At 44.4% G+C, this 13,928-nt stretch overlaps 1 long non-coding RNA gene across 1 annotated transcript in view; it reads right to left on the bottom strand.

Moving 5' to 3' along the window:
• Positions 1-3,521, bottom strand: part of LOC115279069 — a 29,673-nt gene extending 26,152 nt beyond the window's left edge. Inside the window, exon 1 of the long non-coding RNA XR_003903181.1 lies at positions 3,388-3,521. This is a non-coding gene — a long non-coding RNA (uncharacterized LOC115279069). The remainder of the gene's footprint in view (positions 1-3,387) is intronic.
• Positions 3,522-13,928: the final 10,407 nt, after the last annotated feature.

Below are 13,928 nucleotides of genomic sequence, written 5' to 3'. Positions count from 1 at the left end.
AACTCACAAATCGTGAGATCGTGACCTGAGCTGAAACCAAGAATCAGACACTTAACCAACTGAGTCACCCAGGTGGGCCAACTCTGAGGGCTCTTTAAATAGTGCACCCCAGGTGCCTCAAGTCCCACCAAGAGCCCTGTAGGCAAAGAATCCTGGGTGGGATAGAATAGAGGAAGATGAGTGTGTCTTTCACAGAGCCACCTCCCTCCCAGCCCCCACATCGATGAGAAAAGGTGGGAGCTTGAGCTAATTCTCCTTTTTCTTCCTTTTAAGCCTGAACGACTCTGATGCAGCAAGAACTCCCAGGCTCCATCTCAGCTCACAGAGTACATCTATCTGCATTTGCAGAGACCACTAAACATCAGATTGGCCACATTTGCAAACATCTTCCCTCCACCAGACACACAAGGAGCAGAGATCCTCCCCCCAGCTGTCGTCCTATGTCAGCGACACCACAGACCTGTTCCTCAGGTGCACTCCTCTCCCTCGGCAGCAGCACGCATTTAAGTTGCAGTGCGTGAGCTCTTGCCCTTCTGTGAGCTGCCTTGGGATCCAGACAGCCAGAAGAGCTGCCTCTATTTGTCACTGCCACTTTGGGATTTTCAGAGGCACAAAGGATTTGGGATTTTCAGAGGCACAGAGGATTCGCATCCAGGTGAGGTGCGAAGCTCGTGGGAATGTGCATGCACTTTAGTGCCAGGTGCTCCTGGCTAGGGACACTGGCTCTGCCTTCACTAGCTCTGCATTGATAGACAAATCCAGCAGCCTCATGTCCTTATGAGGAGAGGTAGTGCTAGACACAGTGTTGAGGGCTGTTATGAAGAACAGAAACAGTGTATACAAGAGCCTGGTACAGCCAACTGGGTGGCCCAGTCAGTTGAGAATCCAACTCTTGATTTCATTTCAGGTCATGTTCCCAGGGTCATGGGATTGAGTTCCACATCAGCCTCGGCACTGAGCATGGGACCTGCTTGGGATTCTCTCTCCCTCTCCCTTTGCCCCTCTACCCTACTTGTGTGTGCTTGCTCTCTTTACAAAATAAGATAAAATAAAGTAAAATAAAATACAAGAGCCTGGTATAGAGTGGGTCATTGATGAGTCATAGCATTTTCATTATTTTCTAAAACATCCCCTCCTTTCATTGCCTTTCTCCATCTCATCATACCTCAACTATAGCAGAATCAACCCAATGGGCTTCCTGCCTGAGTCTTGCCCCTCTTACATCGTTCCTCCAATGCAGCCACTAAGATGTTGCTTAAAACCTACACACAATCTTGCTACTTCTTGCATAAATCACAGTGACTTGGAGGACTCACTGTGTGAGTAAATATGAATATGAAAAGCATTGATAGAGATGTCACTGTTAGGGCTCCTAGTTGCCAGAAACAGAAACTGGTTCTGACTGATAAAAGCAGGAAAGACATGATTTAAAGGATTTGGGGTGCATAATAATTACAAAGGGAAAAATAGTAACTTTACTGTAGAGAAACCTAGAGGTCAACACCTTAACCAAGTGATCAAAGAAACATCCTGAGTAAGGGCCAAATCAATATCATGTGCCTCCTAATATGAGGCACTGAGGAGGACACAATAGCATTTCCATCGTTTTTCTGCCAAATATGCATGTGACATCATTCTAATAATGAGGACACATCAGACAAACCCAACTGAGACATCTTCTACAAAATAAAATGCCTCTCTGTTTTCTTAGCAAATGTAAAGGTCAAGATAGGAAAAGAAATACTGAGGAACTGTTCCAGATTAAAAGAGATTAAGGATGTATAACAATTAAATAAAATGTGTATTCCTAGATGGGATCCTGGACCAAAAAATGATGTTTCCATCTCTTGCACAAAAACCTTCATGACTTAGCTGGTGGGATTGGATTAAAGTCTGTAGATTGGGTGAATAGAACTGTATAGGTGTGGATTTTGTGATTTTGGCCATTGTACTAAGGGGGATGTTAGAAAGAGTGGAGAACTGGGTAGCTCAGAGACTCACAGGGACATCTGGTGAGTCAGACATGAGCTTCAGTTTTCAGGGGCAACATCCCTAACTGGTAAGAACACCAGCCCTGGAGTTCATTAGATGTACCATAGTTTATGAACTGCTAGAAAATGATGGCCTCCAGTGCAAAGAAACTGCACTGGGAATTGGATCTGCTCCCAAGACCCTCTCAAGCCTGGGTGCTTCTCCAACCAACTTCTGCAGAAAAATGGGTCACTGTAGGGGTCAAACTGCCCCCCCATTACTCACTTCCACATCAGATCTGTGTGGGTGCCAGTGACCAGCACAACTTGTTGAAAGTACAGATGGTCTGTGTCCTCACTGCAAGGGAGGCTATGAATTTGAGATTTCTGGTTTCTACAGTGAGGATGGGAAACTCATAAGGTGAGGAAACCATTTTACAAAATTTATAAAATGTTTTAGCTTACTTTGAAAGGTCATAAAATATGACCTAGGTAAGAAGTAATGATCATTCACAAATTCTACTTACTGTTATTCATTTCAGGCACAACTGAACTCAAATATTTTAAAGTAAATTCCTTCCTCTTCCTCTGTGGATGGTTATTCTCCTACCACTATAAAGTCTGTCAGTGGTTGAGATTTTGTGGTTTTTGAGATGGACATTGCAATTCATTGTCTCCTTTCTGCAGAAGTTTACAACAATCTTGAATCAAATAAAAAAGCTTTTGGCTATGTCTGAACCTAAAACAACAGGGAGTCCTGATCATATTTCAGCACACTAGCACTGTGGAGAGAGAGACAAATAGGTGTTCCCACACAGAGAGAAAAAGGCGGTCAGTAGTTCTAAAACCCCAGTGGTGCTAGAAATCGCCCACCGCATTTGCTAAAATCCCAATCCTGAGCTCCAGCCCCCTGAGAGTGATTCAGCAGGAACGTGCTGGGGTCTGGCTTCCACATTTCCAGTGAAAACCCCACATGTTTCCATGGCAAATGGTGCCCAGATGGCACTTTGAGAAATCCTGGAAGAGGAACAGGGGGTGTAACATGAATAAAGGCAAGAAGGTGGGATCACTCTGATGCCTGTAAAAAATGCAAGTGGTTTAGGACAGGAAACTGGGGAGGTACCACTGGGGACCACAACTGGGGAGGCATTGGGCTCATCCACCTGCTCGACAAAAGTGACTTTCCACAAAATAGAATGGAAATAGCTAACTTCTAAACTCAGTGCTGACCAACATCAGTCAGTTAATTCATAAAACTCAGTGCTGATCAGCGTTGAGTCAGTCCAGTTCAGCTGGCTTTCTGTAGAGCTCCTTTTAAGTTTTTATGTATTCGTTCATGTATTTATTTTCACCACCTTTGGCACCGACCATTCACATCTCACCATGGACTCCCCAGAACAAAGACTGACATTCTCACCTCCAGCCTTTGCTGTCACATGCTGCCTCCTGTCCAGAGAAGGAAATGAAGGGCAGCCTCCCAGGAGGTGTCCTCCAGGAGAGGTGGGGTGTCCCTCCATCTATGGGTACAGCGCCTGTCCCCAGAACAGCTCACATCCTGGACCCCAGGCTGCTGCACCACCTGCAGCCCCCGCATTGTGACAGAAATGCGTTCCATGCATCCTCCATCATAAGCCTTTCTCCCTTCTGGCCCTGGATCAATGGCACCGAAACGGCCAATTTAATTAGTCCCATTGCTGGCTCTTCTTATTGCTTTCTCATTTACGGTGAAATAATGGGGAGCAAACGAAAGGGATTTGTCATTATCCGAGGAACTGGTGGGGCTGGAGAGGATGCCAGTTTCTGGGCGCCGCTGCAGCGCTCACATCAAGCAGACAAGGGAGGTGGCTGCCTTTCCGAGACAATCAGTACTTGTGTCAGTTTGTGGGGTCCAGAAGGGGGCCGGGTCAACAGCACTGGACCGCAGTGCTCTAACACTCACTATGTCTAATGAGTCAATGGGACAGAAATCCTCCACAGTGCCCAAATACCACAGTGCTGCCCACCACCCAGTTCTACACATGCTGCCCCTGCCTAGGATCTCCTTTTCTTCCTCCACCCCACTCCTTTCTCCACTGCCAAACTCTTCTTCCCTAAAGAAGGGATGAAACAAATATTACCACCTCTGTGAAGCTGTCCCTGATTCTGAAAGGCAGAGCCTGTCACACTGTCCCCTCTGCACACAGAGCATTTTTTACAACCCTTCATTCAAAGCACACATTTCATTGTACCTTTTTTAAGTCGTCCCCCAAGTAGATAATGAGATGCTTGGACTTATTTTTGTTCATATTAGTATCCCCCCCAGAAAAAGTGTCTGGCACCCTAGCAGGTATTCAAAATTGTATGTGATGAAAGAATCAATCAATCCATCAATCAATCAATTTTGAACCAATCTCATTGTCTATTATGCCCCAGCTCTCAGCTTAGGAATGATAAAATGTACAGTTGTGTAAGTGATGTGACTTCAGAGAGATCAATAACTCTCTCCATGCCCCGAAATAGCTTCCCTCAAATCCCATTATGGTGCATGAAATTCTCACATTAGTTTACTCATTTAATTCAACAAATATTGATTGTGACAAGAAGCATATGAGATAAACTCAAAATTGTAGTTGGAACCTGTCTAGCACGGCCACCTGAGAAAGCTGCTCTTCCAATGGAAGGAAGCCCCGAGCCATAGAAGCTGGGCTCTTGGGAGACTGGTGGCCCTATCCTCCGAGAGAAGTAACAAGGACTATAGGAGGAACAGATGGAGAGGATGGAAAGAGCTAAGGAATTCATTTGGAAACAGGCTGAGTTGGAGAGCCTATGGCACAGCTCACAGGAGATGGGCATCAGGTGATAGATACAAGCATCTGGAACTCAGAGGAGAAGGGTCCTTAGGAGACTGTGATCAGGGAGTCTATGCAGGTCCAGACCATGCAATGGAGATGACGCCCCATAGGAAAGATTGTGGGATAAGAAGGAAAAACAACCAAGGACCAAATATAGGAAAATCTTCTTTTAGTGGACAGAAGTTAAGGCACCTGGCATTTAGCTAACCTCTTAGATGTAATCATTGTCTTGATTAATTAACACCTGTTGAATAAATGAATGAATGGATGAATGAAATGAATAAGTGAGTGAATGAATAGACTCTGTCTTGTGAGTACTATTATTCCCATTTTCTTGGTTTGACAACTAGAGCTTAGAGAACAAAATGAATTAACCAGGATCAATCAACTGGGGAGAGGCAGAGCTGAAATTCGGACTCCATTTTGTATGACTTAGAGGTTCAAACTCTACTCTCCTTATTACACCCTTGGACGTGAGAGCTGCTAGCAGCCATATTGGTCCCTGACAGTTGTGTGAAGAGACACATCTGGCCCCAAGCAGCTCATGACACCTGGCTGAACACATCTCACACCAGTCCTGTTGTCAGCAACTTCTTGTTCATAGGCTGAAACTGGCCATGGTTGACGTATTTACATCACAGAAATTGGCAAATGGTAAAAATTCTATAAACTAATTTTTTGGTTTGGTTTCATTTGGTTTTTTAAATCTCATTTGTTTGCTTCCAAAAAGCCAATTTTAAACGTTTACCTGGATACCACTGGGGGGAAGGCCAGGGCATATTATTCCCATTTTACAGAGATAACAGATTCGGGTGGTTAAAATAGCCCTTTTTATTGCATGTGAGGACATTAAGTTCCAAGAAATTAAATGATGGGCAAAATAACAGAGCCCATGCATGATGGGCAGATCCAGAGCTAGAATCCGGGTCTCCTTACCGAGGACCTTTTGTCACAGGGCTGGCCAAGGTCAGAGTTCTCAGGAAGGCTGCAACCCTGAACCCAAACCCATGGCCATATCTTGCCCTACAGAGTTGGCATCACTTAGACTTATGGTTACTTGTTTCTGTCCTCCTGACTCCCAACAGGTGCTAAAAGGTAGAGTGGTCCCAGCTCTGGTGCCAAGCTCCCAGTCTTTGGCATCAGGTTCTATCTCTCAGCAACTGTGTGACTTACAACAAAATGCTACATGTACCAAAACGCAGGACAACCCCATCGGCTATGACTTATTTCCCAGTGACAACATCCACAGAATGGTGAAGCCAACATGGACATGTAAACTCCTGATGATACACGCAGAGGCACACATCTACCTATTCTATAAGATACATTCAATTATGTATACATATTTCAAATCATGTATAAAACAAACACCCATTAATCATGTCTTATATTTAGTGAAATAATATTATACAGACTCTTCCTAAGCACCCATGGCATCAGTGTCTCCATCCTCACAAGACCCATTGATCACAGCATGCTCAAACACACCCTTTTCTCTCCAGCGAGGCTGCTTGAGACATGGGACTTTATGAAGACATGAATGGTGTTGGCATGGAATTGTATACCAGGTTTTCTTTTTAATTCATTTACCTCACAAATGTATATTCCAGATCACTATAATGGGACCACTTTATTTTTAGACATTTCGATTTAGCTGCTTTTCATATGCTAAAGAATATTCAAAGACAATTTGAACATTATAAGGCATAACATACAATGCCTTACATTAATTTTGACCCAACATTGAGACAGATGTACCAGTTTGGTTATTTAATATTTGCTAAGAATGTAATTTTTGACTTTTTTCCAGCCTTTCCATGTCCTTATATTTGAGGATCTTATGAATATCATGTAGATAGATTTCTTTAATTCCAGAATGAGAATCATTGTCATTTATCAGGAACAACTTGAATTACATTTGCTGAGATCCTCAGGTTTATTTTTGTCATCATATTCTATACTATTTGCCCTCTTTTATTTTTTTTAAGCTTATGTGTTTTTGAGAGACAGAGCATGAGTGTGAGTAGGAGAGGGACAGAGAGAGAGGGAGATACAGAATCTGAGGTTCCAGGCTCTGAGCTGTGAATGCAGAGCCTGATGTGGGGCTCAAACCCACAAACCATGAGATCATGACCTGAGCCAAAGTTGGATGCTCAACAACTGAGCCCATAAAGGTGCCCCGTATACGCCCTCTCTTATATGTTGCTCTTGTCTTCCTTTCTTATATTAACTTGCATTTTTGAACTAATATTTGTTCTTATTCCATATATATTCCATCTCCTGGTTTGGAAGGTAGAGCCTCTGTTTCTATTCTTTAAGGGCCATTCCTAGAAATTCCAGAATGCCGAATTAACACATTAACATTTCAGAATATAAGTTCTTGGGACATTTTTTTCTCCCTTCACTCGCTTTTCAACTTATATTCTATCATGCTTGTGTTTTTTAATTCTATCTTTTTAACTGCACAAGATATTATTTTTGCTGTTTTATAGAGTCGAGTCTGCCTAGGACTCAAGAGGTGAGTAGGAGTTAGTCTATCAGAAGGGAGGGAAGAATGTATCAGGAAGGTGGAGCTAATGTAGTGTTTCCCAAAATAGGGAATATTTGTCACTGTAGGAGATAATTTTAGGTAATGTTGGGAGAATCTTTATTTTTTACTTCAATAGTTATGAATTTATTTTCATGTGAATTAAAAAGATTATATGCACACACAGGCACACATGTGTTCAGCACCTCAAACCAATATTTTCATGGGTTTTCACGTTACCTATTGCAGCTAAGTTAAAATTTACATTTTAAGTCACTGTTAACCTTAAAAATAAAGGTTAAATAACAATACAAGTGGTATGAGAAAATGGAAACTTTGTGAAAATGATATCTGAACACCCAAAGTTCTGGAAGCACTTAGCTAAGGTGGTGGGGATTGTGAAACAGCACAGGGCAGGGAAATGCTACACCAATTTTTTGTTTCCTTTTATTCTTTCTTTTTTTTTAAATATTTATTTTTGAGAGAGAGACAGAACATGAGCAGGGCAGGAGCAGAGAGAGAGAGGGAAATAGAGACTCCAAAACAGGCTCCAGGTTCTGAGCTGTCAGAGCAGAGCCCGACTTTGGGTTTGAACTCACAGACCATGAGATCATGACCTGAGCTGAAGTCGGACGCTTGACCAACAGAGCCACTCAGGCACCCCGACACCAATTGAAATCAGCAGAGTTGTATACTGGATGTGGGCCACCATGGAAAAGGATCTGAATGCTCTAGAAGAGACCACATCAAGTGCGGCTTCGAAGACTTACTGACTAGCTTGGGATTTCTCCCAAGGGCAGAGCATCAAGGAGAAGACTGGTGGTCAGGCTTTTGGTTGGAACAAATGGGACCCTCAGTCCCACACTTCAAGTCTTGGAAAATGCCACCCAGCTAAAAGAGCCAGAGATGCGAGCCCAGATAAGCCTACAAGGAGAGTCACGGCAGTGTCATCTGTGAAGTTGGAAGGCTGCAAACAAGCTAAATGAGGACAAAAGAGAGAGTTCCGAGCAGCAGATTCATGCGCGGAGAAGGCAGCCATCAATGTCATTTGAAAAATATACCATGACATGGGAGAAATGCTCACACAGAAAGTTAAGTAAAAACTCTAGATGCAAGTCTATATTCAGCATGAATATATATATTCATTAGGGGGGGAAATGAAATACACATGCACATAATAAATATAAAACAGTGTTTATATCTGATGATGTACTTACAATTTTTAAAATAACTCTCTGTACTTTCTAAAATGTCTACCACACATAGTATTTTATTTATTTATTTTTATTCAGTGAAAAGACTATTTTTAAAAAGAAAAAGACATCTTCACCAAGATAGTGCTGGAAAAGCAAAGAAGGAAGCTCTTGGCCCTCCCAACACCGAAGCCAAGGCAAAGGCTCTGAAGGCCGAGAAGATAGTGCTGAAAGGCATCTATTCTACTCAAAATGAGACAAAAAATAAGTCCTGTGAGTCACCCACATTCCAGCAGATGAGACACTGGTCTCTCTCAAGGGCACCTCCCGGCAGGACAAGCATCATCACCATCCTGCCTTCAAAGTCCCCTGAGGACAGAGGTGACCTTGAAGAGGCTCAAAGAGAACTCCCTGCTCTGTGCCCTCTGGATGTCCAGGTCAGTCAGGCCCAGCTCCAACAGCTATGACAAAGCTCAGTGAACTTGACTAGGCTAGGTCAACCCCTTGATGTGGTTCGATGGAGAGAAGAGGAGTATGTTTGATGGGCCCCTGACTACCATGCCTGGGATGTTACCGCCAACAGTGGGATCATCTAGGCCGGCTTTGTCACCACCAAGCAAAGAAAAGGAAGAGAAAGGAAGTCACTGAGGACCCTTTGTCACTTGCCCTATAATCATCTCCCCAGAAAAAAAAGGCAAAAAGAACAGATCTTGTGACTAATTTTAAAATCAGAGGATGTGTTAAATTCCCCTTTATCCTCACTCACCTTTTGTCTCTTGCTGGCTGAATGCTAATACCAGGAGCTGGGCTTTTGTTCCCATAACCCTGGGCTTATCTTCATCAATAATAGTTTGTCGGAACTATTTTCTGAATCAAAACTGGGGCCCTGGAAGAGGAGGAGGATTTCTGAACAACCCCCAGTGTTTGTCCTGTACAAAGGGGACAGAGAGAGAAAATGAAAAGTTGGTGTAAGGGAGAGAAACTATTTTCTTAATACTCAAGCTAAGCATTTTGGTTGTCTGATTGTGTTTAAGCAATGGAATAAAATAGAGTTAAAGCTTGTATTTTTTAAATTTTCTTAATTTTCTTAAGTTTATTTATTTATTTTGAGAGAGAGCATGGGAGGGGCAGAGAGAGAGGAAGAGAGAATATCCCAAGCAGGCTCCGAGCTGTCAGCACAGAGCCCAATGTGGGGTTCGAATTCATGAACCGTGAGATCATGACCTGAGCCAAAACCAGCTTAACTGGCTGAACCAGCCATGGGCCCCTGTATTTTCATTTTTTAATTCTCCCTTTTCCCCTTCATTCATTTGTTGAATCATCAAATCTCAAGGTTGAAAGAGGCCTACAAGTTCATCTGATCCAGTCCTTTCATTTTGCAGAAGAGAAAATGAGGTTCAATTCTGAGTTGAGTCAGAATTTAGTAAGGAGAGCACACAAAGACAAAAGTGAGGAGAAACAATGGGGATGTAGTGAAAAATATTATATGATTTGAGATTATACTGAATTCCAGCATTTCTAAGCCACGTGAATTGTCTTATTACCACAGAGACTCAAATCTGCAAATGAAAATGGAAATAATACGCCCCACAGAGTGGATGTCTGGAAAATACCAAGCAAGTGTCAGGCATGTGGTCAGATCTCTATATACATCACACACTGTGCAAAGCAGGTGACACTCATGTGTCACACGTCTCTGCACATTGACCACAAGGTAGGAGTTGCTATGATCCCTTTGTTACTGACCTAGAAGACAAAGCAACAAAGCTGGAAAGCTCCAGAGTCAAAATTCACACACATTTTACAAAATCAGGAGTTGGAGCTGTTGAACACTATATCACTCCCAAATTGCTTCTTTATACTTTTAGAATCAGGAGTGAACACACCACAGAAACTGCCAAGTGCTCAAAAGTTAAGGAATTACTATTCTTTCTAAATATCTATGTGGTTGGAGTTTTTCTCAGATTCAAAGTCTGAATCAGCAGTTTCTTCTCTAGACTACTTTGTTAAGTGATAACTCAGGCTCCTTCCAGGTGGTTTCTAAAGGTCACTTGATTATAGTTCTGAGCATGCAGATGATCTGATGGCCTTGGCATTAGGCATGCATGGGACCAACGAGGTCCTGTGCAGGAAGTGGAAAATACACTTTTTTGAGACAACCTCTCACTGAGAGTCAGGAAGCCCATCATCTCCTTCCTGGCTGTACCACACGTAACCCTCGTGACCACAAACACTGTCCTTGACCTTTATGAAGCTCAATTTCTGCATCCATAAAATGGGAACTTATATTCAAATAAGGACAAAATAGTATTGCCCCCAAGTGTCTTCACCAGATACCGACAAAGGATGGGAAATTCAAGACCCTTAAGTCTGGGGGTCATAAACTCAAATGCCAACAGAGGCTGGGCAGATGGTATCATTGGGTGAAATAAATCGTGTCTCAGACAATAGGGAGTGGTAGGGATTGTGGTGAAGGAAGGACCCTCACTGAAAGAATTGCTGAGCTCCAGCTTGGTACAGAAATGTGGGCCCAGGATGTCCGGACTTCTCCCATTGTCAACAGAAGACAGAAATTTTATTTTTTATGAAATCTATTTGGAGTTCTAAATGCTGGCAATTAACTCAAATCATCTGGATACCAAATAGACATTTCTGGGGCCTGGATTTGGCCTTGGGCTGATGGTTTATGACCCTTGATTCTGACCCTTCTCCCTCCCATCTCAGATGAGGACATTGAGGTTCTTTGAGGTTAATGGAGTAGCCTGTCACCACCAGGACCAGAATCCAAGTGTCCTGTTACCTACGTTCAGGTTCTTCCCTAGCACCTGGCTGCTTTGTCTTTGGTTCACTGGAGTGGACCGGAAAAGGAGGATTATAAATTCAACATAGCCAGCCACAAACCTCAGGTCCCCCTCCTTCCACCCTGGCAAGGTCATTTGGCCAGAGCACAAGGCACCAAAGAGATGATTCATGTCCTGAGCTGCTGCCCGGCAGGTAGGCAGTGAGGGGAAAGGGCATTGGACTCACATCACAGATTCGGGGACATTGCATTCTGTTTCAGACGTTGACATGTGTGCATCTTCACAAAAATCTCCATTGTTATTCTGATAATGCCCACATTTCCCTGTCTATTTTGTCAGGTGCTACCTCCCTCTTACCTGCTGAGCAGAGCGCACCTCGAGATGGCTGTGCCACCGTCTCTCACAGGAAGATGAGCTGTTGCCAGGAGAACCGGCCTCACAAGTCAGAGCCGTGGAAGATAAGAGGCACCAGGTTACACAGAAACAATTATGCCCGAGACCCTAATTGGATTATAAATGGTCCAAAAGTCAGCTTTAAGCAATTATCTATCCCAAGTCCATGAAAAAATCAAGCACCATCCTTCCTGGCAAAGGGGAGAAAGGTTCTTGCAACATGTGGGAGAGTTTCTATCAATGAGCGGAAAACAGATTCTTGGAGGAAGAAATTACATACATCCACACAACTCATTGGTGGGCTTTCCTCCATTATTAAAAGGATTTTATTTATTTGTTTTCATTTTGTTAAATGTTTTATTTATTTTTGAGAGGGAGAGAGACAGAGAACGAGCAGGGGAGAGGCAGAGAGAGAGTGAGACAGAATCCATGAAACAGTCTCAGGCTCTGAACTGTCAGCACAGAGTCCGATGTGAGGCTCAAACCCGTGTACCATGAGATCACGACCTGAGCTAAAGTCGGACACTCAAGTGACTGAGCCACCCGGGTGTCTGAAAAGGTTTTTTAAAAACCATGAAAGTAAGGTATTTAAATCTCTATTCATGGCCCAGTTATATTTCCGTGTTGAGCCCTGCCAAAGATCAGAAAACCTTTTCAAATTTCACAAATGATATCTTATCTCCTGTGAATCACCAGACCTTCAAGTCGAGGCCACATGAATTTCAGACTGTCCATGAGCCAGCCCCCATGCAGGGTCCAGAGGGGAGTAGGATCAGTGAGGGAGGCCTCCAAGGGCTCAGAGCCCATGGGCGGAGAAGCCAACACTGAACCAGGACGTCACAGAATGACACGATGCATCACCATGTAAGTCTGGATGTCCACACTGAGCACTATGGAGGCTGAAGTGGGAACAACCAATGGTACCTGGGAAAGTCAGGGAAGACTGCATGAAGGGGGTCACACTAACGGGTATTGAGGGATGGGTAGGAGTTTGCCACACAGATGAGGTAGTGGATTCTCATTATGAGCAGAGAACACAATCCCCAGTGTGATTGATGAGGGGGGTCCTGTGGTCCACAGGGTGGTGGAGAACAGGTCCTGTGATTTTGTGCAAAGTGCTTTTTTGTCTCACTGTCTCATTTGATCCCTAAAATAGCCCAAAGTCCATGAGGCCAGTGCTGGTACTGAGTACCTGCTGCATGCTGGACACTTGGGTTAAGTACTTTGCATTTGTAATTTCACTTCATCTTCATACTAGAAATTTGCAGGAAATATCCTTCCTATCCCCATTTTGCAGACTGGGAGTCCAAGGCTGCAGGCCATTCCTCACCTGCCCCAGGTCACAGAGCAGAACCAGGACTCCTGCCCCAGCAGCCTGACTCTAAGGACCACACTCTTCACCATCCATGCGCCACCCACGTGAGGCAGTGCCCAGCAAAGCACATTCATGGGATCTTGGTAAGATGGGGATCGAATCCCCAGGAGACCAAGGGAGCCCAAGGGTCCAAAGTTATGACCCAAAGGGTCCAATGGCATCCTCGTGGTAAATGTCCTTGCACTGCCCTCCCAGAAAAAGCTGGAGGGCGTGGAAACCAGTGCCAGTGGAGCCTGGAGCTGAGGACACGGCTCTACGAGTTAATCCTCCCCTTGAAAGGTACAGAGAGAATCCCAGGCTGCGTCTGAACCGCGGGCTGGAGACGGGCCCTCCAACATGCTGGCTCTCTCCACCGCACCATGTGGCCCCGGCGAGCAGTGCACAGCCAGCCCTACACAGCCTCAAGCCTCCTTGGAGAGCAAGCGTTTAGGCGGATAGTGCGGTTCCTGCGACATTTCCCACCAGGGCTCCCTCCCCTTCCCGCCACACAGGCCCGGGGATTGCTGGTCCCCCAACATAGCCGCGCAGGTGGAAATTCTCCTAGCTTACGACAGCTGCCGTCCCGTCCGGCACGGGCCCACACAAGGGTCTCGGCGGGACATTTTAACGCGCTTATTTACCCCCGCCTGTGCCTCTTCCTCCCCGTTTACAAACACCGGCAACACCCCACCCCTAAATCTCGAGTGGAAAGTGGGCCGACTCCAAAGCAGGGAGGGAACCTGAATCCCAATGTCACATTTTATTAACATCTGGGAGATAGAGGTCCCTCGGCTATAAAATGGGATTTATCCACTTGACACATCTTTATTGAGCACCTCTAAGGTGCCAGGGACACAGA

The sequence above is a fragment of the Suricata suricatta genome, chromosome 15 (genome assembly GCF_006229205.1).
Source record: "Suricata suricatta isolate VVHF042 chromosome 15, meerkat_22Aug2017_6uvM2_HiC, whole genome shotgun sequence".
In the NCBI taxonomy this organism is placed as follows: Eukaryota; Metazoa; Chordata; class Mammalia; order Carnivora; family Herpestidae; genus Suricata; species Suricata suricatta.
Note: the sequence above shows the minus strand (reverse complement) of the source record. Positions and strands in the feature narration are given on the sequence as shown.